Below are 26224 nucleotides of genomic sequence, written 5' to 3'. Positions count from 1 at the left end.
GAGTGGAATGCCGATGATTCCACTCCACGTGAGACCTCCGCGCGGAAAGCGGACGTTTCCGCTCCAGTGGACTCTGTTTCGACCTCGGATGCAATTATGGAGAGGGTGTCGCTTTCCTCGGTGGTTCTTTGTGGCCTGCTGCGTCTCCAGGGATTGTGTTGCCGCCGCGTCGTCTCCTGCACGTCCTCAATGTGCAGCATGGTGTGGTGGTCGTCTTCGCACTTCTTGCACCTCCCCTCATGTGTGCAGTGTGCTGCACTATGCAAAGAGGATAGGCAGTTGGTGCAATAGCGTTTTTTGATTACGAAATACCACCTTCTTTCCGGCGTACTATCGCGGAATATCGGACACACCCTAAGTGGGTGCTTCTTTTCGCATAAGCGGCAGGCCAGAGAGAACCCCTTAGCCTCAGATGTTTTGCGAATTGCAGTGAATCGCGTCTTTTTTCTGAAAAGGAAAATGAGTTGTTCTAATTTCATCGACTCATCGACGTAGCGAGCGTATTTCGGTTGGCGAGCAATTCTGACAAGGTAATTGTATGGTCCACCTTATAAGGGGTTGTTGGTATAAGCAGGGTAAAACTGGTGATATATAAATCCGCTATGGATGTATCGTATTGTAGAATAATTGATATTCATTTGTTTTGCTGATATTGTTTGTTTGTTCGGACCCCCAAGACAGAAACAACGCCAAACCAAACATTAACAGGAAAGATTTTCTAAAACAATGTCTCATTTATATATTTCCCAGCATTTATAGCATTTATTTTTGATTACTAACTAGTTTCTCAAAAATAAATGTCTACGTCATGCTTTTCCATCTGTGACGCATGTAGCCTTACGGATAATTGATGATGTGTCAACACCCTTATGCTACCGTTCTAGTGAATCGATGGTTTGCAATATTGATATATTGAAGGTTTCACTAACTTCAGTTCCGGATTAATTAATGAAACGAAAAGAAAAAAAAAAAAAGTGCGGGAGTGAATTCCTTCTTAAAATTGTAATTTTAATTAGTGCGTGTGCGGGCGAGTAATGTAAATCGCGGGCATTTAACCTTTCCGTCGTTAATTTGTTGTTAGTGAAGTGTTTTAGTGGAACAAAATATACATATGTGTATATATATTGCAACTAAAAAAGAGAGGAAAAAAGATATGATAATGAAGACCTATGAAAGGTCAAGCAAAAAAAACCTCCACCAAAGCAGAGTAACTAGCATAGTGAAAAGTGTGTGATTGTGGTTTTTTTTGTTTTTTGCAACGATCCGCAATAAAGTCATGCGATCGTGGAGTGACAACATACATATGTAGTAGGGTGTGCAGGCTTTTTTTTTTATTGTGAGAGAAACATTTTTTTTTTTAAGTGTTTTTTTTTTTTGTGTTGGCTTCTGCTTCGAAAAGCAAAAACTTAATTGCAATATGTTGCATTAGGGTGAACCGAGCAATCCGAAGTTTCTCCTCTGTTTTTTTTTTTTAGAAAATTTTTTGTTCTTTGTTTTGTATTTAAACTTTTTACTTCGAAAAGTAAAAAGGAATTGTGCTATGTTCCGTGCATTATATAAGGGTGTACTTATTTATTTTATTTTTGTTTTTATTTTTATTTTGATAAAAACGGGTGTATACAATGGAATTGGCAGCGCTTTGTTTAATTTAAGTAACGTTGCCTTTGCCATTGTACTATCCTTTTTTTCGTTTCTTCGTAACAAAAATAAAAAAATTATGTTTATGTGAGGACCCCTATATATAATGCACTAGGCGAAAGAACAAGGAAAATATTTATTTGAGGGAAATTTCATTATTTAATAGGTATGTGGTTTGCGAAACCACGAACTTTTTTTTGATTGCTTAAGCTGACCCGAATTTTTTTTTTCCATGATTCCATGCAGTCCAATGCACATAGTCATTGTGTATATGCCTGCGCACATGTTTTCGGTGGCGACTACCTGACAACCTCACTTATTGAGTGTGTAAAAACGCATAAAAAAAATATGAAAATTTAATAATAAAATGTGTTCATAAACGGTAGCAAAATATTGTTGCTTTTATAAATGAAAATCACCACCCATGTGCGCAAGCATGTACATGTACATATGTAACATTAGGCTGCATCAAAAAAAGAAATTTTTGTTTCCACTGTGAGTTTGTTGAAGTTGCTTCGTTTTGGTTAGGAGAAGTTTTGATGTTGTGTGGAGATTTTGTAACTCCAATTGTAGCGTTGCTGCTGAAGATTAAGATCTGACTTGTTTTCGGTTTCCGCGGTATAGGGTGGTAGTAGTATTATTTTGACAAGTGGTCTTGTTACTTGCCTCCTTTCAGTTCTTATGTCCACAACGCGCACCCGGTTGTCTGAACCAGGGGGTAACCTTATCACACGCCCCAATCTCCATTCGTTGGGAAGAAGATTGTCTTCCCGTATAACCACCATATCTCCGACTTGCATATTTGATTTAGGATGCTTCCATTTTATCCGTTTCTGTAGTTCCGAAAGATATTCTGATTTCCATCTTCTGCAGAAGTTTTGATGTAATGCCTTGAATTTCTGCCAGCGATTGACTATTGAGGCAGTATTTTCATCAACGCTGATTTCCGCTGGTGCTAATAGGTGTCCTCCAATCAGAAAGTGTCCTGGTGTTAGAGGCTCAAAGTCAGATGGTTCATTTGAAGCGGGGCTAAGAGGGCGAAAATTGAGACACGACTCAATTCTACATAACAATGTGTTAAATTCCTCAAAAGTGAATTTGTTGTTTAAGGCCACTTTTTTGAAGTGGCTTTTAAAACTTTTCACTCCCGCTTCCCATAGTCCTCCCATGTGTGGAGCTCTTGCTGGTATGAAATGCCAATTTAATGCCTGATGGGAATATTTTGACAGGGTTTGGTTTCTTGCATCGGCAAGAAATTCCTTAAATTCAGTTTTTAATGCACGTGATGCACCGAAAAAGTTTGTTCCATTGTCCGAATAAATGTTTCTTGGACATTCTCGTCTAGCTACGAATCTTGAAAGATCGGCTAGAAATGAGGAAGTGCTCAAATCACTAGTGGTTTCTAAATGTATGGCCTTAGTAGAAAAGCAAACGAACAGACAAACGTAACCCTTTGAGGTACGACACCCGCGCCCACTGTAACTCTTAATATCGAAAGGCCCTGCGAAATCTACCCCTGTATTGGTAAATGCACGCGAAAAGGTGGTGCGTTCTTGGGGTAGAATTCCCATGAGCTGATTTTGAGATCGTTTCTTGAAGATCGTGCAGATCTTACAATTATGAATTACGGATCGTATCATGGTCTTAACTTTTGGTATCCAGTATTGCGTTCTAATGATGCGCAGCATTAATTGGTTTTCACCATGGAGAGACATTTCATGGACAAACTGAACATAAAGACGTGTAAACCTACAATTGTACGGAAGTATTATGGGATGGCGTTTAGATTCGGTAGTATCTTTGGAAGCACCAAGTCGTCCACCCGTTTTCACTACTTCGTCTTCATCAAGGTATGGGGTGAGCGAAAGTGTTTCGCTTTTAGATCCAATTGGTGTTTTGGATTGCAAACTTGAAATTTCTGATCCGTAATATTGCTTCTGAGCAAGTTTTATTAAACGGGTTGTTGTAGCTTTAATAAGCTTAAGATTTGAAAACCTATCGAGAATATCATTAATATTGCTTGAAAATGCGGTTGCATGAGCTTGTACGCGTTTTTCTTCAATATTCGTGTTAAAACCCAAATCTTGTGTTGGCCATTTTTCCTTCTCTTCTTGGAGCCAAGAAGGACCGGGGTTTTAAGTTCAGCTGGTTTTCCATTACGAAAATGGACTTCAAATTCCAGTGAAATATTACAGGGTATTCCCAAAGCTCATCTTCTGAGCGTAGATTTCTTAGAATTTGAAGATTCAAGTATTGTAAAGGCGCTCGGTATTAGGTGGAATGCTCTTTCCTATCAGTTTTACTTCATAGCAAAACCTATAGAAGAAAACACCGAGCCCACAAAAAGAGCTCCACACATGGGAGGACTATGGGAAGCGGGAGTGAAAAGCTTTAAAAGCCACTTCAAAAAAGTGGCCTTAAAGAACCTGAACGATGTTCTTCTTCCTGGTCCTGTGCTTCAGGCTGATCTACCAACATTAATTCTTCGCTGGCGACTTTTCAGATACGTCTTCAATAGCGATATTGAGAAGATGTATATGCAAATCCTAGTAGATGATAATCATACAAGATACCAAAGGATAGTTTTTCGCTCAAGTCCAGATGACCAAATCAGTCTCTATGAGCTCAAAACAGTGACATTTGGTATTAATTGTGCTCCTTATCTAGCAATAAGGGCTTTACTTAAACTGGCTGATGATTTCGGAAAATCTCATCCAATCGGCTCAAATATTGTACGGAAAAATATGTATGTCGACGACGTTCTTTCGGGAGGGTATACTATTGCATCTGCGATCAGAGCAAGAGATGAAATTTCCGGGGTTTAGAGTTCAGCTGGTTTTCCATTACGTAAAAGGACTTCAAATGTTCGGCCGGGGTGCATCTGATCCTTGCGAGAGGTGGGCGCACCGGGTCGATCTCAAAGAACGGGTTTGTTTGAAAATAAATAAGAGAAGACGAGATTTCTCGTTATAATAGCTGTGATTTTTATTGGTAGATATTAAATATACAGGAAATAATATTACCTTTGATAAACGGCAGAGATCGTTGGCGGCAGATGTGTACGCGTTGGCTGTTAGAATCCAAGAGACCGGTTGTATAGCAAGCTACAACCGTTGACCCGCAAAATCCTCCGTTTTGGAGGGAAAGGCACCCACACATCAACCCCGACATGCATATGCATGAGTGCTGACAAAAAACACACATACACGTGCATGTACATGCATGCATATGCATGTGGCGGTGATGGTGTGGGTTATAAATTAAGTCGAGTATCGAGTATCGATTTGAGGAGTTGCATTGGGGGGATCGCAATCAGATGCGGAAAAGTTAGGCATCCTGCCTAAACATGCCGGCCTCCCTTGCGATACGCAACATCGTTTTTACCCCCACCGATCTCCGACCGCTGAAAAGCAACGAGAAAAAAAAACGTTTGCATTAAGACTAAACTTAACCTAAAATCGCGTATTTCGCCAGCGTCGCGGGTGGCCGGGAGTCTTGCCCGACTTGCGCAGCATGCCATCTAAGCTAGGATAAAAATAAACATTAGAAGTGGAGGAAAGTGAATATTTCTTGCCTTTGGTTATACATAATTCTTAGATATATATATAATCCATAAGTGATATGACGTAGAAGGTCAATAGTGCTGGACGAAGAGGCCGAGGTCTCCGTTCCAGACTGGCAGAAAAAAAAATTTTTTTTTTTGTTGGACGGAGAGGCCGAGGTCTCCGTTCCAGATTCGCATTGTTTTTGTTTGGTTGGACGAAGAGGCCGAAGTCTCCGTTCCAGACTCGCATTTTTTTGTTTAGGTTTTTCTGGGCTGGACGAAGAGGTCTCCGTTCCAGCGTCTAATGTATCGTATCGCTCTCGGGGCGACTGCCTGTTTTGTTGGAAGAGGTGTGGCATCTTTTGAGGTGCCAGGGCGAGTGACCGTGAGGTTGGCTGGGTGAAACGGAGGTGTTTTATTACAAAACGTATGTTAAAAGAGATGCATAAAGCGAACTTAAGCGGAGCGTAGAGGCCGACGAACTTATGCATTTAATTTTGTGCGATGACTCATGGCGAATAGCGCAAATCGTAATTAAATTCAAAAGTGTACCAACTGCCGGTGCTTGCATGCAGATTGGCAATGCTTTCTCCACGACGCGTTCTATCTGCACGTACCATTATGCTAAATGTGTCATGGAACCCTGTTGTGTATTTATTGGCCAGCTGACAGCTGGTATGGTGAATTTGTGGCGTGCGAGTATATATATACATATATGTATTTGCTTGCCCTTGAAAAAAAAACTGGGTCACTGGGGCAGTAGCACACTAGGCCGTTAGAAACAGTTGACTTTTTCCCATTTCGGGACTTTGTCGTGTCCGTTCTTTAATTTCGGGACTCGGATTGTTTTTGCAGCGAGCCCTTATAATGACTTTTTGTTGTTGAAAAACAACAAGTCCTACCCCCGCCAAAAAGCAGGCAGTACCGACGGCAAAAAAAAATCAAAAAGAAAAAAAAAATTTTTTTTGTTTTGTTTGTAAATGAGAGCAATTAATTTTTTAAGGAGGTGCTTGCCTTTATTTTTTTTGTGCGTAACTATGTTTTGGGACTGCCCGGGTCAAAAAGCCGATCCCGATTTGGTTCCTTTTGCGGCTTTCGGTATCAGTGTGCGTCACTTGATGCAGCACCAATATGATATGCCGAACCAAGTAGGCATACATACATACATATGTACATACGTTGGTTACAAATATGCCAACGGCAAAAGACAAACCAAATGAACATTCATACACGCCCGTGTATAGAATGTAAAATTCCGATGAATTGAAAGAAACGGTAAAAAAATCTAATGATTTTTCTTCGTTCCTTCAATTCTTTGACTACGGCGCTTGGAGTAAGATGCATGGCTACTGGAGGAGGCAAATAGTAAGTGAATTTTAAGATTTGTTCATTTGGTGTATTCTTTTATTTTAAGTTATTAATTAATAATATTTTTATTTTCAGGTTACTGGTGATGGATGCAGGCGGTTGGCGTAATCCATGGAATTCTTGGTTTTGTGTTTCGTTCCTTTTTTGTTTTCTAGGTTACCGGCATCGCAAAAGGGGTGCTCCAACTGCGGCGTCGGCCGCGCCGGCAGTTGTCACACCTTTGCGATGCCCATTTATGTAGCTATTAATGGATTTTTTTTCTTTTTCTTTGCAGGTTTTTCTATGGGTATTATATGCTGTGCACAAAACTGCATTTTATTCACTACCTCTTTGAAGCGCTATCACTGGCACTAAAAATCTTGTGCAAACCAGAGCTAGCAGCGGTTAGTTCCCTTGAAGAAGCAGGATTTCCTGTTTTCCAAGGCATATTGCAACAAAACATATTGGAATTTATGCCTTATGTTGTTTTTTTTCAAATGTTCTCGCTATTGTTAGAAATACGCGAGGGCAGCGGCACTATACCCGAGCCATACTGGGCACTTTTTCCTTGTTTGTTGGTGCCAGCTTTGAATACATAAATTGCACCATCGCATGGCCGAATGCAAAAATTGCTACCAAATATACGTTAGACACAATTTCCGGCTTCATCTAAAGCTCTAGGTCAGGGTGGTAATGTTATGTTAATTTTGGGCCGTACTCCAGAGTTGACTGTGCTATTGAGTTTTGGGCGAAAAAACATGGCATTTACTCTAATTGGTTGGGTTACTTTGGTGGTGTAACGTGGGCTATGTTGGTAGGGCGCACATGCCAACTGTATCTAAATGCAAAAGCCTCCACTTTAGTGCATAAATTCCTTTTGGTATTCTCGCGTTGGATGTGGCCAAATCCAGTGCTGCTGAAGCATCCCGACAGTGTCAATTTAAGATTTCCGGTTTGGGATCCCAGCGGCGGTGCCGTTTTTTATATAATATTCCAATGTCTGGGTTCCTGCGCCGGTACAGCGGCTATTCGTACACTCTTAGATGAGGCGTATTACGGTGGCTTAGGTCATACACATCTGGCGCCTAATATTACTGAACTACAAGGCCTAGGTATTGAATTCTTTTTGGGCTTGGTCTTGGTGCTCACAGTTTTTGGTGCTTGTGATGCCAATAAACCAGATTCCCGTTTCACTGAGTCACTCGCCATCGGTCTCTCTGTCACCCTCGGTCATTTAGGCACAATTCTTTATACCGGGGCAAGCATGAGTCCAGCGCGTACACTCGGTACAGCCTTTGCTGTACACAATTGGGATGCACACTGGGTCTACTGGACAGGTCCAATTATGGGCGGTATCGCAGCAGCGCTCGTATACACACAAATCATAGAGAAGCCACTAGTACACACTGCCGTCAAGGTGATTGAAGTATCCGAGAAATATTGAACACACGCTGATGATCGTGAGGTGAGCTTAATTAAAGCTTGGAGAGATTCTAATTTCTATTAATTTAAAACAAAGTTATACACATTTTTAAAAAGGAAAACATTTAACTCTACAAGTAACTAAAGAGAAGCAATAGAATTCCCACTGTTTGATTGTGAGGATCGAAAATATGTATGAAATACTATATAAGATGGCGAAGTTGAGTAAAGAATTTATCAGCTAATAATTTTAATTCATAGCGATAACGCAAATCATAGGTATATTTGGTAAGACTCGCTTAGCTTTGAGTGTGAGGCGAGATTTGGATGGTGATCACACAATCGAACGCTGGGATTCGGAAAACCTTCAATTTACACACATCAGAATTTCATCGCATCAAAATTTCTACTTAATGCTGTACATAAATACTCATAACATTTAAGAATGTTAATGCCTCGAATCGTTATCATCTTATGCCAATTATAACACCGGCATATCCTGAACAAAAGTCCACTTTCAATGTGTCGGAATCACCCAAGAAAGTAATACTTAATGAATTTAATCGAGGTATGATTACAACTGATGAGATTATGCTCGGACGGGGGACATGGGATCGACTATTTGACGCCCCTAGTTTCTTTTACAAATATCGTCACTTTATTGGACTTTTAGTTACATCGCAAAAAGGCGACGACCAGCTCGAATGGTGCGGCTTAGTGGAGTCAAAAATACGTTTGTTGGTTGGTAATTTAGAACGTAATCAACACATTGCATTGGCACATGTAAATCCTACATGTTTTGATTATAAGAAAACAGCTGTTGTCGGCACACACAACAACAGCGCCAATGATGATGATAAAAATCAATCAAGCGGTGATGGTAGTGCACCCATAAGTTCATCCAACTTTTGTTCGATGTGGTTTATGGGTTTGGAATTTGAGCGTACAGAGAACTTGAATGTAGGCCTGACCGAGAGTATTCAAAATTTCACAGAACACGTCATACAACATGGGGTAAACATAAAAATGCTGAAGCACGGAATGAATATTGAGGCGCGGCATGTAAAGCGTAAAGCACTGTCACAGTATTTAGATACGGACTTTTTGAAGCGTGAACGCACGTCCAGGGAACAACACCAATTTTAATAACGCAGTTTTAGCTAATCGTAAACGTTTGTCGACCGAATTATCTGTAGCACAGCAACAGAAAGATGGTACGACTAAAAGGGATCGTGTCAGTGAATCGCAAACAGAGGACATTTCACGCATGTGGAGTGATTCACGTACACGTATGTCAAGGTCAAGCACAATAGCTTCCGGTTAGTATAATTTGTAGTCTAAAATATATATCGTAGGTGAAAGTTCCGACCATCTGTTCTGGTTGTTGTATTCTTTGAGTTTTTAAGTGATTTTATCAAATCGCCTCCAAGACTGTCGGCTTACTACCGGGCAATGGGATTATTTCCACTTTTTGGTATTAAGGCCCGTGGAAAACGTTTTATATGTGGTTTGAGCTTTCATAGACGATATAAAAGTATTCACATAAATGAATCTGTGCGATGGAAAACTTCATATTCCCTTTCCAATAAAATTAGGTGTCATTAGCTTCCTTGCAAAATACGCGACGCTTAGATGCCTCCACAATTCCTTGCGGACGTTAGGAAACCAATGAAAATTGATGAGATCATGGATCCGGAAGTACCCAATTTATCTGGTGGTGCACTGTAACGAGGTACACATTCAGTCACAACACGCAACTATCAATGAACAAAAATAGGGTGAGTTTAGAACTTGAATTACTACTAATGTAGATGCTCACCTAGTCCGATATGTATAAGCGTCTAGGTTTGCATTTTAACCTGTTTTATAATTTGTTGCCAGTTTTTTCCACAAAAGTTTTTGGTTTTGCTAAGTTTTCGATTTTTTCATTGGAAAGCTCAAAATTTATGAGTAGAAGAAAGTTTTTGTACAATTGTGCATGCATTTTTTCTTTACCAGTTTTTTTTAACAAAATATTTTGGGTGATGGGATGAATTTTCATAAATTCTGTTCGCCGAGTGCAGATGCATTATGTGGCAGATCATGGATCTGCGTTAGGTTTGCGATGGGCCTCGTTGCGCGCCAACGAGTGCAAAGGTTGTCTATGGCAGATCGGTTCGCCCTTCTGCGGTAGGCTTTCTAGTGTCCTCGTTATGGGATAACGAGTGAATGGGAGGGTTTTCTGGTGTCCTCGCTCTGGGTGAGCGAGTGACTTTGGGTTTGATTTGTTGGAAATTTAAAGATGATGGGCTGAAAGCCTTTAGGTTCTGTGGCAGATTGTGGGTCTGTATTAGGGTTGTTCTGGTATCCTCGTTATGGGAGAACGAGTGAGTGGGAATATTTCTGGTGTCCTCGCTCGGGGCGAGCGAGTAAATTTGGGGATTTTCGTAAGAAAAAGGAAAAAATAAGTGTTTTGTGGCAGATGGGGGAACTGCATTAGGGTTGTTGTTTGGCCTCGTTTCGGGTGAACGAGAGCCGGGTTTGATTTTCTTTTGAAGGGAGGGATATGGAGGAACGGAGGGATTGTTAGGAGCTCGTCGCCTTCTCGCAATCCGTATCTTCCGGTGGAAGAAGGATCAGTTTGACTAAAGGTCGTCTGACTTGACCCTTCTCGGTTTTGAGGTCGACTACGCGTACTCGGTCATCTTCGCCGGGGTGTACGTTGACAACTCGACCTAACCTCCATTCGTTGGGAGATAAGTTGTCCTCTTTGAGAACAGCGAGATCTCCCACTTTTATATTCTGTCTGGGATGCTTCCACTTCACTCGTTTTTGAAGTTCGGATAGATATTCGGTTTTCCATCGCTTGCAGAAAGTGTTATGGAGGGCTTTGAGTTTCTGCCACCGATTGATCATCGAGGCAGAGCTCTCACTAGCATCCGGCTCCGGCGGAGCCAGTAGATGGCTGCCAGTGAGGAAATATCCTGGGGTGAGCGGCTCTAGGTCCGTCGGGTCATTGGACGCCGGGCTGAGCGGCCGCGAGTTCAGGCATGCCTCGATGCGGCACAAGAGGGTATGGAATTCCTCGAAGGTGAATTTGTGTGGTGAGGCTATCTTTTTGAAATGGCTTTTGAAGCTTTTCACTCCAGCCTCCCACAGCCCTCCCATATGGGGAGCGCCCGCAGGGATGAAATGCCACGTGAGTGACTGGTGGCTGTACTTCGAGACAGCGTTCTCTCGCGCTTGTGAGATGAAGGTCTTCAATTCTGATCGTAAGGATCGTGACGCTCCGACAAAGTTCGTACCATTGTCGGAGTACATATCTTTCGGGCATCCGCGCCTAGATATGAAACGGGCAAATGCCGCTAGAAATGATGGTGTGCTGAGGTCATTAGTGGCCTCCAGATGAATTGCTCGTGTCGAAAACCACACGAAAAGGCAGACATAGCCTTTGGATAGTCGACACCCTCTGCCGCGGTAAATTTTAATGTCGAAGGGTCCGGCGAAGTTGACTCCAGTATTCGTGAATGCACGGCTGAAGGTCGTGCGTTTGCGAGGGAGAATACCCATAAGTTGGGTCTGAGCACGCTTTCGGTGTATAGTGCAAACTTTGCAATTGTGAATTGTTGCCCTAATCATGGTTTTGATGTTAGGTATCCAGTATTGGGTGCGTATCAGACGCAACATGAGTTGGTTTTCCCCATGCAGACTTTGTTGATGAAACATTAGGACTGTCAGACGGGATAAACGGCAGTTGTATGGGAGGAGGATTGGGTGGCGTTCAGAAAAAGCTAAGTCCTTTCACGCCCCGAGTCGCCCTCCTACCCGAATGATGCCATGTTGGTCTAGGTAGGGATTAAGTGAGAGTATTGCACTTTTCCCTGCAATTGGTTTTCCGGCCTTTAGATCATTATATTCGGAACTATAATGTTGTTTCTGATATATTTTAATTAAGAGTTGGGTTACTGATTTGATCTCATCAGAAGAGATTAAAGGTGACTCGACCTGAAATGACTTTTTTGTTTTGGGGTGAGTTCTTCGGTAGAACCTCATAACGTATGAGAGCACCCGTAAAGCCCTAGGTAGGTCTGAAAAGCGTTGGAGAACATCGGTAGTATTTACTGTTGTTGTTGCGCAGGTCTTCACCCTCTTTTCCTCTACGGAGGTGATGTAGTCACTTTCTTGTGCTGGCCATTGGGAAGTGTCTTCTTGCAGCCAAGAAGGTCCCTGCCACCACAACGAATTTTTGACCAACTCAAACGCAGGTAATCCTCTGCTATCTAAATCTGCTGGGTTTTATTCTGAATTTACGTGCAACCAGTCCTTATTTCCGACCATGTCGATGATCTTGGTGATCCGATGTGCGACGAAAGTGGACCAGGAACAAGGCGGTTTCCTTATCCATGCGAGGACGATAGTTGAATCCGTCCAAAGGTGAACTCTCACTGGTCCCAATTTAAAGTTCCTGAAAATTGATTCGGTGATTTCCGCTAACAGCACGGCTCCTCAAAGTTCCAAGCGCGGAAGAGAAAGAGTTTTCACTGGGGCTACTCGGGTTTTTGCTAGCAGCAGGTTTGTCCAGATGTCATTATCCGTTTTCACGCGCATGTAAACGGCTGCTGCATAAGCCTTCTCGGATGCGTCACAAAATCCATGGATCCCGATGTCGGTTCCTGGTGGCCAATCTAGGTATCCTGATTTTATCGATTTCATGGTATTAGTCAGTGAAGAATTTCCATCGTTCCAGCGCACTGGTAGATACTGGTTCGTCCCAAGCGGTGCCTTCTAACCATATACTCTGCACGAGTACTTTTGCCACAATGACCATTGGTACCAGCCATCCTAAGGGATCGAAAAGTTTGGCGATTGCTGATAGTATCGCTTTCTTTGTAATGTTTTCCGGGGTGTCCAGCGTCCCTGCTTTAAAATAAAATAAATCGGAGAGGGCATTCCATCGAATTCCTAATGCTTTAACTGAACTGGTATCTTCGAAGGCCAGGAAGTTTTCACTGAGGAGGTCTGCTTTGGGGATGTCCCTTAGAATGTCCTCTGAATTGGATGTCCATTTTCGAAGTGGAAAACCCGCGGAGTGTAGGACTTGACGAATTTCATCTCTGGCTTTAATGGTCGATGCGATCGTATGTCCACCCGCTAACACGTCATCTACATACATGTATTCTCGCAGTATGCTAGCCGCTGTAGGGTGTGAACTTGAGACGTCGTCTGCTAGTTGTAGGAGCGTTCTTATAGCGAGATATGGCGCGCAATTCACTCCGAAGGTAACCGTCTTTAATTCGTAGAGACTAATAGGGTCATTCGGGGAAGTGCGATATACAATGCGTTGAAATTTGGTGTGATTTTTGTTCACCCAAATTTGACGATACATCTTTTCGATGTCGATATTAAAGACAAAACGGTATTGTCTCCATCGTAGGATTAGTATGGGTAAATCGGCTTGTAGAACTGGGCCTGGGAGGAGAATATCATTTAGGCTATTACCGTTTGCCGTAGGGCTCGAGGCATTAAATACTACGCGTACCTTTGTAGTGGTACTTTCTGCTATAATAACGGCGTGGTGGGGCAGGAAGTAATGATCCGAATAGTCGGATGGGATATTCTTTTTTAATTTTTTCATATGTCCGAGCGTTTCATATTCTGACAACACTCGAACATATTCTTTACCTAAATCTGAAATTGTTATTAGCCGCCCCTCATTCCGGAAGAATTGAGAGCATGCACGCTTCAGGGATGGTCCTAAGTTAATACTGTTAGGGTAATCCTGCCGGAATGGTAGTGACACGGTGTACCTTCCATTCTCACTTCGCTGCGTTGTTTCTTTAAATAGTTGTTCGCAGTACCTTTCATCCTCATTTAATATTTTATTTTTGGGTACATTTTCTACCTCCCAGAAAGCTTTGAGTTGGTTGTCTAACGCAACCTCGTTGTAGAAAGACATAATGCTCTTCGTTGGATTCGGTGATTCGATACGACCGGTTAGTATCCAACCGAACACTGTCTCTTGGGCTAAGAGTGTGTTTAACACATTCTTTTTTATACCGCTCATTATAATTTGGGGATATATGTCTCCGCCAAGTATGAGGTCTACGTCTTCGTTGACGTAGAACCTCTTGTCTGCCAAAACCAAGTCTGGGAATGCCTGCATAGTCATTGCGTTGTTATGGCAGGATGGAAGATTCCCAGTGAGTTTCGCTAGAACTAGTACGGGTGTAGTCAGGCTGAAGCAGGGATCCACTGGTGAACGTAATTCGATGTTGGATGCTTCTTTCATCTGAGCTGACACCGCATTTGTGATGCCTGAAACATGGGCATGCATTTTCCTCGCTGGCAAATTGATTCTGCGTTTCAGTCTTTCAGTTATAAAGGAACATTCAGACCCAGAATCAATTAATGCCCGCACGGAGAAGTCGGTACCATTATGGTGAATGCGTACGCGAGCAGTTCCTAATAGCACGCCTGTGCTGGAATTGGCATGGCAGGATTTGACATTCTGATTCGCAGAGGAAGGAGGCTGTCCCGATTCCTGTCTTTTCCTTGCCTTTGCCGAAGTTGATGGGGCATTATCCGCATCTTTGAAGGGATTTCGCACCGCCGGTTGCTGAAGTGTGTCCGCATGCAGGAGCGTGTGGTAACGAGAGTGGCATTTGGAACAGTTTACGAACTGGTGCAACTCGTCACTGTGTGTCGTGGGGATAAACAATTCAAGCAGCCATTTGTCGATTTGACGAATCTAATCCTTTCTACCGGGTTTAAATCGCAAAAACGTGAACAGTTGCGTAATCTGTGCTCCGTAGATTTGCACATTTTACACATTGATTTTGTTGTTTGCTTGGTTACTTTTCTTTTAAAAGCGCCAAGTCTTTTTGTAGGGGTTTCTGTCGACTGGCGCGACGTGTTTGACTTTTGCACTTTAGAAGTGGCATTCCCTGTAAAACCAGACACGGTTTCAAGTGTCTGAAAACGATTTGACAAGAATTTGTCCATATCCTCCCACTTGGATATGTCCGTTTTATGGTCAATGCTCTGCTCCCATAGAGCCAACGTATTTTCAGGTAATTTTGTCGAACATAAATAGGTAATAATCGCATCCCAATTTGAAAGATCGATCTGATGTGTTTTTAAGGATGCCAAACAATCATTTATGTCGCGCTGTAAGGTTTTGATTGAGCTGACGCACTCGATATTTATCTTTTTTAGATTAAATAAAATTTGTAGTTGAGAGTTCACGAGAATCTGTTTATTCTCGTATCTCTCACATAGGTTTTTCCAGGCTGTTTCGAAGCCTTCATTTGTCAAAGGACATTTCTTGACAATGTCCTTTGCCTCACCTTGCGTTTTTTGGTTAAGGTGGAATAACTTTTCTACCGGGCTTAAGCGACTGTTATTTTTATAGATGGCCGTGAACAGGTCACGAAACGTTGGCCAAGATAGGTAGTCGCCCTTGAATACCTTAGTATCGCAAGCTGGCAGGCGGATACTGTGTTCGCGCGCGCGTTCTCCCTCAGGTTTGATTGCCCTATCTTTTTCCTCCTTCAATTTGGCTTGAAGTTCAGCCATGTTCGACATGCATCGCAAGAATACGGCATATGCCGCTTTATGCTTGATCTTGACCGCTGCAATTTTCTCTGCGTCGAGCGTGTCAGAGCCAAGCAACTCTTCTAGGGCGTTCTCTGCTTTTTCCCACTTGGCTTGCAACTCTTTTTGCTGTATTGAAAGAGTGTGTACAGTGTGCAGAGCCGCATTGATATCATTAAAATCGGCCTCGAATTCGATTATTCGATCGGCCAATCTAATGTAGGAATCCATGTTCATGGTTGAAAAATTTGTGGAAAATTGAGTGAGGAATGTAAATTTGTATGAACCTGTTCGAATCACCCAACCAACAACTATTAAATTACGCAAAATTTTAGTTATTACTCCTAATTTGTTTATTTGGTCTGACTTTGCAGAGTATTTGTGCTGTAAAACAGGGAGTAGGGGGGAGCAACACCAATGTGTACTGTGTGAGGTAAAGGGGGTCACTCGCCAAACGTTTAATTTTATTATAAAATAAGTGCGCGCGTTGATATAAACTCGACGAAAAGTGTGAAACCGTGAAATAAATCTTATGCAATAAAGAACAAAACTGTGTAACAAAGATTGATTAGAGAAATTAGTGAATATAATAGTGACGCAAAAGAAAGTGAAATTTGCCGCAATCGGATGGCGTGAATTTTTTGTGAAAGTGAGGTTATGTGCACATCTTCCTTGTGCTGTGTCTGGAGAGCCTTACCGCTGGTGGGGGGACAGACCAGATAGTCACAAGGGATCTAAGACAACGTTAATGTCCCGCGTTTGCACTTAATTATCTTTTCGACACCAATAAATGTTTCACACTTTTCGCGGTTAATCACAGTCCTTACGCGTGTGGCACTTGGAATATATTTTTTTTAGACGGTTTTATTTATTTTTTATAACCAAAAAAACAAATTGTGGCAAGAAATATTGCACTTACGTTGTGGCTGTTTGCTGTTCTGGTAATGATGTGGCAAGATGACTTGTGGTGTTGCTGATGGCTTAAGCTGGCTGTCGCTTGCTCAGTGTTTTTCACGTTTTGATATCAAATATAACCTTTTAGTTTTGGTTTTGTATAGCTGTTGGTGGGCTAATATTTTTCCGTATAAATTTTCGGGCTAATTATGTTGTGGACTGTATTGTTAAGGTGCTTTTTCCAATTACTGGTAAGATAGGACCAAATGTTCGGCCGGGGTGCGTCTGATCCTTGCGAGAGGTGGGCGCACCGGGTCGATCTCAAAGAACGGGTGTGTTTGAAAATAAATAAGAGAAGACGAGATTTCTCGTTATAATAGCTGTGATTTTTATTGGTAGATATTAAATATACAGGAAATAATATTACCTTTGATAAACGGCAGAGATCGTTGGCGGCAGATGTGTACGCGTTGGCTGTTAGAATCCAAGAGACCGGTGGTATAGCAAGCTACAACCGTTGACCCGCAAAATCCTCCGGTTTGGAGGGGAAAGGCACCCACACATCAACCCCGACATGCATATGCATGAGTGCTGACAAAAAACACACATACACGTGGATGTACATGCATGCATATGCATGTGGCGGTGATGGTGTGGGTGGTTATAAATTAAGTCGAGTATCGAGTATCGATTTGAGGAGTTGCATTGGGGGGATCGCAATCAGATGCGGAAAAGTTAGGCATCCTGCCTAAACACCAGTGAAATATTACAGGGTATCCCTAAGGCTCATCTATTGAGCGAAGATTTCTTAGAATTCGAAGATTCAAGTAGTATAAAGGCGCTCGGTACCGATCAGATTTACTTCATAGCAAAATCTATAGAAGAAAATACCGAACCCACAAAAAGAGCGATACTATCTACTATCGCAAAACTCTTTGATCCATTAGGGTGGCTAGCTCCAACAATTATCGTGGCAAAAATGATTATGCAAAATATCTGGTTAGAGGGTACTGGCTGGAATGAAACCGTTTCGTCTTCAACATTAGACAGTTGGAAAAATTTTACCAATACGTAGCCTTTTCTCCAACAGAAAAGGTCGAAATCCTCTCTCAAATACACGGCTGCACCATACGCTTTCTCGGAGGCGTCGCAGAATCCGTGGATTTCCACCTTTTCTGTTGGAGAAAAGGCTACCCATCGCGGTATTCGTATTTTGTCGATCTCCTTGTACGTATTGGTAAAATTTTTCCAACTGTCTAATGTTGAAGACGAAACGGTTTCATCCCAGCCAGTACCCTCTAACCAGATATTTTGCATAATCATTTTTGCCACGATAATTGTTGGAGCTAGCCACCCTAATGGATCAAAGAGTTTTGCGATAGTAGATAGTATCGCTCTTTTTGTGGGCTCGGTGTTTTCTTCTATAGGTTTTTCTATGAAGTATAACTGATCGGAATGAGCATTCCACCTAATACCGAGCGCCTTTACACTACTTGAATCTTCAAATTCTAAGAAATCTTCGCTCAGAAGATGAGCTTTGGGAATACCCTGTATTATTTCACTGGAATTTGAAGTCCATTTTCGTAATGGAAAACCAGCTGAACTTAAAACCCCGGAAATTTCATCTCTTGCTCTGATCGCAGATGCAATAGTATGCCCTCCCGAAAGAACGTCGTCGACATACATATTTTTTCGTAGGATATTTGAACCGATTGGATGAGATTTTTCGGAATCATCAGCCAGTTTAAGTAAAGTCCTTATTCCTAGATAAGGAGCACAATTGATACCAAATGTCACTGTTTTGAGCTCATACAGACTGATTTGATCATCTGGACTTGAGCGGAAAACTATTCTTTGGTATCTTGTATGATTATGATCTACTAGGATTTGCCTATACATCTTCTCAATATCGCTATTGAAGACGTATCTGAAAAGTCGCCAGCGAAGAATTAATGTTGGTATATCAGCCTGAAGCACAGGACCAGGAAGAAGAACATCGTTCAGGCTGACACCATTCGAAGAGCGTGATGAAGCATTGAAAACAACTCTAACTTTGGTAGAGATGCTTTCTTCTTTTATTACTGCATGATGTGGTAAATAGTAATTATCGACCGCATTGGCCGATTGAATTGAATCTAATTTTGACATATGCCCTATAGTCTCGTATTCTAGTATGACTCTATTGTACTCCTTCTGTAAATCGAGATTTTTTCTAAGTCGGGTTTCATTTTTATAGAATTGAGAGCACGCTATTCTTAATGATGGACCTAGATTTATCTCTCCTGGGAATTCTGACCTGAACGGAAGCGACACAATGTATCTTCCGTCAGAATTCCGCTGCGTTGTACGTTGATACAATTCCTCACAAAATGTATCTTCTAATGTGGAGGCTTTAGCTTTCGGCGTGTCTTCGAGCTCCGAAAATGACCTTACCTGCTTGTCTAAAGCCACTTCATTGTAAAAGGATACCCGATTATGATTGGTTGGACTGGCTGCATCAGCACGACCAGTCAGTATCCAACCAAAGACAGTTTCTTGAGCTAAAAGAGTGCTAAGAATATTTTTTTTTGATACAGTCTAATATTATTTGCGGATAAATATCCCAGCCCAGAACAAGATCAACTGGCTCATTCACGAAGAAACGTTTATCCGCAAGCACGAGATCAGGGAATGCTTGTTGTGTTAATGCACTAACATCGCATGTTGGCAAATTACCTGTCAAATGGGGTAGAACTAGAACTAATGCGTCCATAGAAATTAGTGGGTCAACTGGGGACCGCAACTGAATGGCGCATGCCTCTTTTACCTGCGCAGAAACTGAATTATTGATGCCCGAGACTTGAGCATGCATCTTTCGAGTTGGCAGGTTGATTCTTCGTCTGAGTCTTTCAGTGATAAAAGAGCATTCAGATCCCGAATCTATGAGAGCTCTGGCCTAAAAATCTGTACCATTATAATGAATGGTGACGCGAGTTGTGCCTAGTAAAACCCCTTTACTGGTATTAATAAAATTAGATTTTACAGTAGTTTTATTTTGCTGCTTTTTTTGTTTTGCAGATTCATTTTGAGACTGAGCTTGCCTTGAAGTGCACGGTTGCTCATCCGATAAATCTGCAGAATTATTAGCCTGTTTGGGTTTTTCCTTACTTGTCTGTAAATACAGAAGGGTATTATGTCTTAAATGACAGTTGCTGCAATTGTATGCACTTGTACATTTTGAAAGCCCCGATGACAGACAGTTTAGGCAGAAGTGATTTCTTTTTATGAAAGCAAGTCTTTCATTCGTGTTCAAATTTTTGAACTTTGAACACGCATAAATTTTGTGATCATTGCTTTGACACATTTTACAAGTGCCTTTAGCTACACTTGCTTGGAAAGCGCCAAGTTTCTTTGGGGGATGTTCAGAGGCCTGCTTTGAGGTTTGTACCTTTTGAGGTTTTGTACTCTTTGTACCTCTTAAACCTGGCATTGATTCTAACGTTTGAAAACGATTTGTCCGAAATCGGTCCATATCCGCCCACTTGGAAGTTTCTGTCTTGTTTTCTACGGACTGTTCCCATAGCGAAAGGGTCACATCAGGAAGCTTAGTTGAACATAAGTATGTAATAATTGGATCCCAATTAGATATGTCAATATGATAACTTACTAACGAGGATATGCAATTATTTATGTCCCTTTGTAATTTTTTATTGAATTACCGCATTCAGTTTCGACTGATTGAAGGTTGAAAAGAATCTTTAATTGGGTGTTGACTAATATTCTCTTATTTTCATACCTGTCGCACAAATTTTTCCAAGCTATATCAAAACCATCATTCGTCAATTCGCATTTCTTAACGATTTCTCTGGCTTCACCTTGGGTTTTTTGTATGAGATAATATAATTTTTGTACTGGCGACAGGCTTTTATTTAGAATATAAATGGCCGTGAACATGTCACGAAAAGTTAGCCATGACAAATAATCACCTTTGAATATATCAGTATCACAAGGTGCTAAATGCAAATTGCGTGGCGTGAAGGCAGCATCGTTTTCCTTCTCTGCCTTCTCAAGTTTTTCTGCCAAGTCATTTATTTTTGTCATACATCGCACAAAAACAGTATAGCACGACTTGTTTTTCTTTCTAATTGCCGTGACATTCTTCTCAGATATATTTTCGGATTGTAATAACGCATCAAAAGCTTCTTTAGCTTTTTCCCACATCGATTTCAACTCCTGCTGCTCAATTTTCAGCGAATTTTTGGAGTGTTCGCTAGTGGCTATGCTTAAAAATTCGATGTCGAACTCAATAATTGTGTCGACTAAGCGGTTATATGCTTCCATATTGAAAATTTAAAAAAAAAAAACCGAAAGAATTGATTTTTAAAATAAATTACGTACACAGAGACAGAATCTGTGGAATTACACAATTCGCTAATATAAAAATTAGACAAGGCTTCCCACCAACAAAGGGACCCCAATAAATTGAATAACTTCTAAAAAATTGAGTGTAAATTTCTAATGTAAAATATTTATTTTGATACAAAACTCAAATTTAATAATTTTCAGAGTAAAAAACCAGTGGACTGTATATACGTATAAATATACGTGTTAAAAAAATTATTGCTCGCCAACCAAATATATTTATGTATGTGTGCGTGTATATATGTATGTAGCACAGTATATATTTAAATCAAACGCAAGTGAAACAACTGAGCAAAGTTGGAGGAAAATTGTTCCGTCCACTAAATAAATGCTCAAATTAAATTGTTTTGTTTTAAAAAGTGAATTGAATGAAAAACCGAGTGACTTTTGTGAAATTAATTTTTCTTAAATTCAAATATATTTATGTACGTGTGCGTGTATATATGTATGTAGCACAGTATATTCAAATCAATCGCAAGTGAAAAAACTGAGCAAAGTTGGAGGAAAAATGTTCCGTCCACTAAATAAACGCTCAAATTATATTTTTTTGTTTTAAAAAAGTGAATTTAATTAAAAACCGAGTGACTTTTGTGAAATTAATTTTCCTCAAATTCAACTGTGATGAACCAAACCCAAAGTGAGGTTAATTACACAGTGCAGTGTTGTTCTTGTGGGCTGTTAATAACAGAAAAGTGGAAGTCATATAAATGTGAATTGAATTAATTAAATTTTGAAAAATTACTTGCACTTTCCTATTAAAATATTCCCAAACACTGTTTGTACAAATATTTGTGTGCAATAATGCAACAGCGAAGACCCTTAAGCCGTGTCAAACATTATTTACCGTCGGCGGCAAGCAATATTTGATGGTCAAAAAGGCTATTTGTACAAATCAAATTTAATTTTGTTTTTGTTTCACAAATCACTCGCGCACTTTTCACTTTCACAAATTTTTAATTTCTTAACTAATGTGCTCACTGAAATGACCACGTACCTTTATATTTGTAGATGTGTCCTGATGAAGTGGATGAAATAATATGTAAAGAAATGGCTGGATAAACTGCTGTGTTGTTTAAGTTGATATTGCTGTTGGTCGCAAATCCAATAATATATAAACTTTGGTAGCAAACAATGTATCACGGGAGCCCAAATCGATCCTGTGATTTTGGAATTTGTGCTTTTTGCTCACAAAATGGTCGCTTTTATAATAATATTTAAACACTCGTGCTTGTTGATGCCGAAATGGTCGCTTTGAAAAAACGGATTGAATGGACCAATGTCTTGTCCGGGCCACAGCTCAGAGATGGTGCCGGTCAAGATATAGTGCAGAAAAGAAGAAAAGTTGGTATTAGTATTAATAATCAAAAATAGTCTTTATTGAACATAAAGATTAAAAACAAAAATTTATATATATATATTTGCAGGTTACCTTTTGGTTGATTCTGGAATCGCCGGTGGGATACGCCCGTACACGATGATGTTAAAAAATCGAAGAAAAAGCAATAACAGAATTTGTTAAGCCCGCTTGCCAGTCGAACTGTTTATTTATTCCTGCGATGTTTATTTGCATAGTTAACATAAACGGTTCGACTGGCTCTGTTAAAAAATATAAAGCGATTGCGAGGGCGACCCAATATGTTTTAGGGTTTGGGCTGTTGGCCTAAACAAGGGGTGACTCTAGAATGCTTTTGTACAATATGGGTATCAAATGAAAGGTGTTAATGAGTATTTTAAAAGGGCGTGGGCCTTAGTTCTATAGGTAGACGCCTTTTCGAGATATTGCCATAGAGGTGGACCAGGGGTGACTCTAGAATGATTTTGTACAATATGGGTATCAAACGAACGGTGTTAATAAGTATTTTAAAAGGGAATGGGCCTTAGTTCTATGGGTGGACGCCTTTGCGGGATATCAACATTAACATGAACCAGGGGTGACTCTAGAATGCGTTTGTGCAATATGGATATCAAATGAAAAGTGTTAATGGGTTTTTTAAAAGGTTGTGGGCCTTAGTTCTATAGGTGGACGCCTTTTCGAGATATCGCCATAAAGGTGGACCAGGGGTGACTCTAGAATATTTTTGTACGATATGGGTATCAAATGAAAGGTGTTAATGAGTATTTTAAAAGGGAGTGGGCCTTAAATCTATAAGTGGACGCCTTTTCGAGATATCGCCATAAACGTGGACCAGGGGTGACTCTAGAAAGCGTTTGTACAATATGGGTATCAAATGAAAGGTGTTGATGAGTAATTTAAAATGAAGTGCGCCTTAGTTCTATGGGTGGACGCCTTTTCGAGATATCGCCATAAAGGTGGACCAGGGGTGACTCTAGAATTCCTTTGTACGATACGGGTATCAAATGAAAGGTATTAATGAGAATTTTAAAAGGGAGTGGGCCTTAAATCTATAAGTGGACGCCTTTTCGAGATATTGCCATAAAGGTGGACCAGGGGTGACTCTAGAATGCTTTTGTACAATATGGGTATCAAACGAAAGATGTTAATAAGTATTTTAAAAGGGAATGGGCCTTAGTTCTATGGGTGAACGCCTTTTCGGGATATCAACATAAACGTGGACCAGGGGTGACTCTAGAATGCGTTTGTACAATATGGATATCAAATGAAAAGTGTTAATGAGTATTTTAAAAGGGAGTGGGCCTTAGTTCTATAGGTGGACCAGGGGTGACTCTAGAATTTTTTTGTACGATATGGGTATCAAATGAAAGGTGTTAATGAGCATTTTAAAAGGGAGTGGGCCTTAAATCTATAAGTGGACGCCTTTTCGAGATATCGCCATAAAGGTCGACCAGGGCTGACTCTAGAATTTGTTTGTATGATATGGGTATCGAATGAAAGGTGTTAATTAGTATTTTAAAAGGGATTGGGCCTTAGTTCTATAGGTGGACGCCTTTTCGAGATATCGCCATAAAGGTGGACCAGGGGTGACTCTAGAATTTGTTTGTACGATATGGGTATCAAACGAAAGGCCATAATGGGTATTTTAAAAGGGAGTGGGCCTTAGTTCTATAGGTGGACGCCTTTTCGAGATATCGCCATAAAGGTGGACCAGGGTTGACTCTATAATGTGTTTGTACGATATGGGTATCAAATTAAAGGTATTAATGAGGGTTTTAAAAGGGATTGGTGGTAGTTGTATATGTGAAGGCGTTTTCAAGATATCGACCAAAATGTGGACCAGGGTGACCCAGAACATCATCTGTAGGGTACCGCTAATTTATTTATATATGTAATACCACGAACAGTTATCCTTGCAAGATTCCAAGTGCTTTTGATTTCGCCCTGCAAAATTTTTTCAATATCTTCTATTTAATATGGTAGGTGTCACACCCATTTTACAAACTTCTTCTCTAAAGTTATATTTTGCGTCAATAGACCAATCCAATTACCATGTTTCATCCTTTTTTCGTATTTGGTATATTATTATGGCATTTTTTCATTTTTAGTAATTTTCGATATCGAAAAAGTGGGCGTATTCATAGTCGGATTTCGGCCATTTTTTACACCAATATAAAGTGAGCTCAGATAAGTACGTGAAGTGAGTTTAGTAAAGATATATCGATTTTTGCTCAAGTTATCGTTTTAACGGCCGAGCGGAAGGACAGACGGCCGACTGTGTATAAAAACTGGGCGTGGCTTCAACCGATTTCGCCTTTTTTCACAGAAAACAGTTATCATCCAAGAATCTAAACCTCTACCAAATTTCATAAGGATTGGTAATGTTTTGTTCGACATATGGCATTAAAAGTATCCTAGAAAAATTAAATGAAAAAGGGCGGAGCCACGCCCATTTTGAAAATTTCTTTTATTTTTGTATTTTGTTGCACCATATCATTACTGGAGTTAAATATTGACGTAATTTACTTATATACTGTAAAGATATTAACTTTTCTTTCAAAATTTGACTTAAAAAAAATTTTTTTTTTAGAGTGGGCGTGGTCGTTCTCCGATTTTGCTAATTTTTATTAAGCATACATATAGTAATAAGAGTAACGTTCCTGCCAAATTTCATCATGATGTCTTCAACGACTGCCAAACTACAGCTTGCAAAACTTCTAAATTACCTTCTTTTAAAAGTGGGCGGTGCCACGCCCATTGTCCAAAATTTTACTAGTTTTCGATTCTGCGTCATAAGTTCAACTCACCTACCAAGTTTCATCGCTTTATCCGTATTTGGTAATGAATTATCGCACTTTTCCGATTTTTCGAAATTTTCGATATCGAAAAAGTGGGCGTGGTTATATCGTTCATTTTAAATAGCGATCTGAGATGAGTGCCCAGGAACCTACATACCAAATTTCATCATGATACCTCAAAACTAACTCAAGATATCGTGTTAACAAACGAACGGACGGACGGACGGACATGGCTCAATCGAATTTTTTTTCGATACTGATGATTTTGATATATGGAAGTCTATATCTATCTCGATTCCTTTATACCTGTACTATAGGGCGGGTCGATTTAAAAATCGCTCATTGCTCTGTGAAAATCGTATTCTAGGGATCAAAATAAGAAACTCTGCCGAAGGAACCATACCTCTAAAACGAACTCTGATATCCCCCAATTTGGGTCGAACTTTTGGGTAGGGGCAAACTTTGAAAAATCCCACTTTGACCCATTTAGAGTGCTCCAATCGAGTCCAAATTTATGACCGACCCCCACTAACTTTGGAGTCCCAACCCACCGATGCCAGTGGCATACCCCCTGGAACCCCCCTGGGGGTTCGCCATACAAACATTACAAAAAATCGCCGGTTTTGCACTTTACATGAAAAAACAGCTAAATGGCTATGTGGTAATAAGGCCAATTGAACATATGGCCGTTGACCTTATGTCACCACACCATCACATTAATGCACTGTCATCGAGACTTGATACGTGTGCAAAGTTTCAATCAAACTTATGGCCATTCAAAGTAAGGCCAATTGACCTTATGGCCGTTGACCTAATGTCACCACACCATCACATTAGTGCATTGTCATCGAGCCTTGATAGGTGTGCAAAGTTGCAATCAAACTTATCGCCATTCAAAGTGGTGATAAGGCCAATTGACCTTGTGGCCGTTGACCTTATGTCACCACACCATCACATTAATGCATTGTCATCGGTCCTTGATACGTATGCAAAGTTTCAAATTAATCAGACTTCTAGAAACCGTTGAAAATTAAGCTCAAAAATCCGTTACATACAGGCCAAGCTAATAAAAGCGTGCTAAAAATGAATTTAACTTAGTAATAGAAAAGAAATTAAAAAAAAATTATTAGAAATTAGCGTTTTTACAACCCTTTTAAAACTAGGGCATCACTGTGATGCATTTGCATGTCGTAAACATAGTTGTGTGGGTTTTTTATTCAACCGTTTTAAAAAATGAAGGTATCACTGTCACAC

General features: G+C 40.5%; 1 protein-coding gene and 1 pseudogene across 13 annotated transcripts in view; one reads left to right on the top strand and one right to left on the bottom strand.

The window, feature by feature from the left end:
* The window catches only part of ey (eyeless), a 2912801-nt gene that overhangs the window by 2479562 nt on the left and 407015 nt on the right, over positions 1 to 26224 (bottom strand). The window lies entirely within an intron of this gene.
* LOC137235059 (poly(A) polymerase gamma-like) lies at positions 4170 to 9275 on the top strand (annotated as a pseudogene).

Source organism: Eurosta solidaginis, chromosome X (genome assembly GCF_040869045.1).
Source record: "Eurosta solidaginis isolate ZX-2024a chromosome X, ASM4086904v1, whole genome shotgun sequence".
Lineage (NCBI taxonomy): Eukaryota > Metazoa > Arthropoda > Insecta > Diptera > Tephritidae > Eurosta > Eurosta solidaginis.
This window is presented reverse-complemented; position numbering and strand designations above follow the sequence as displayed.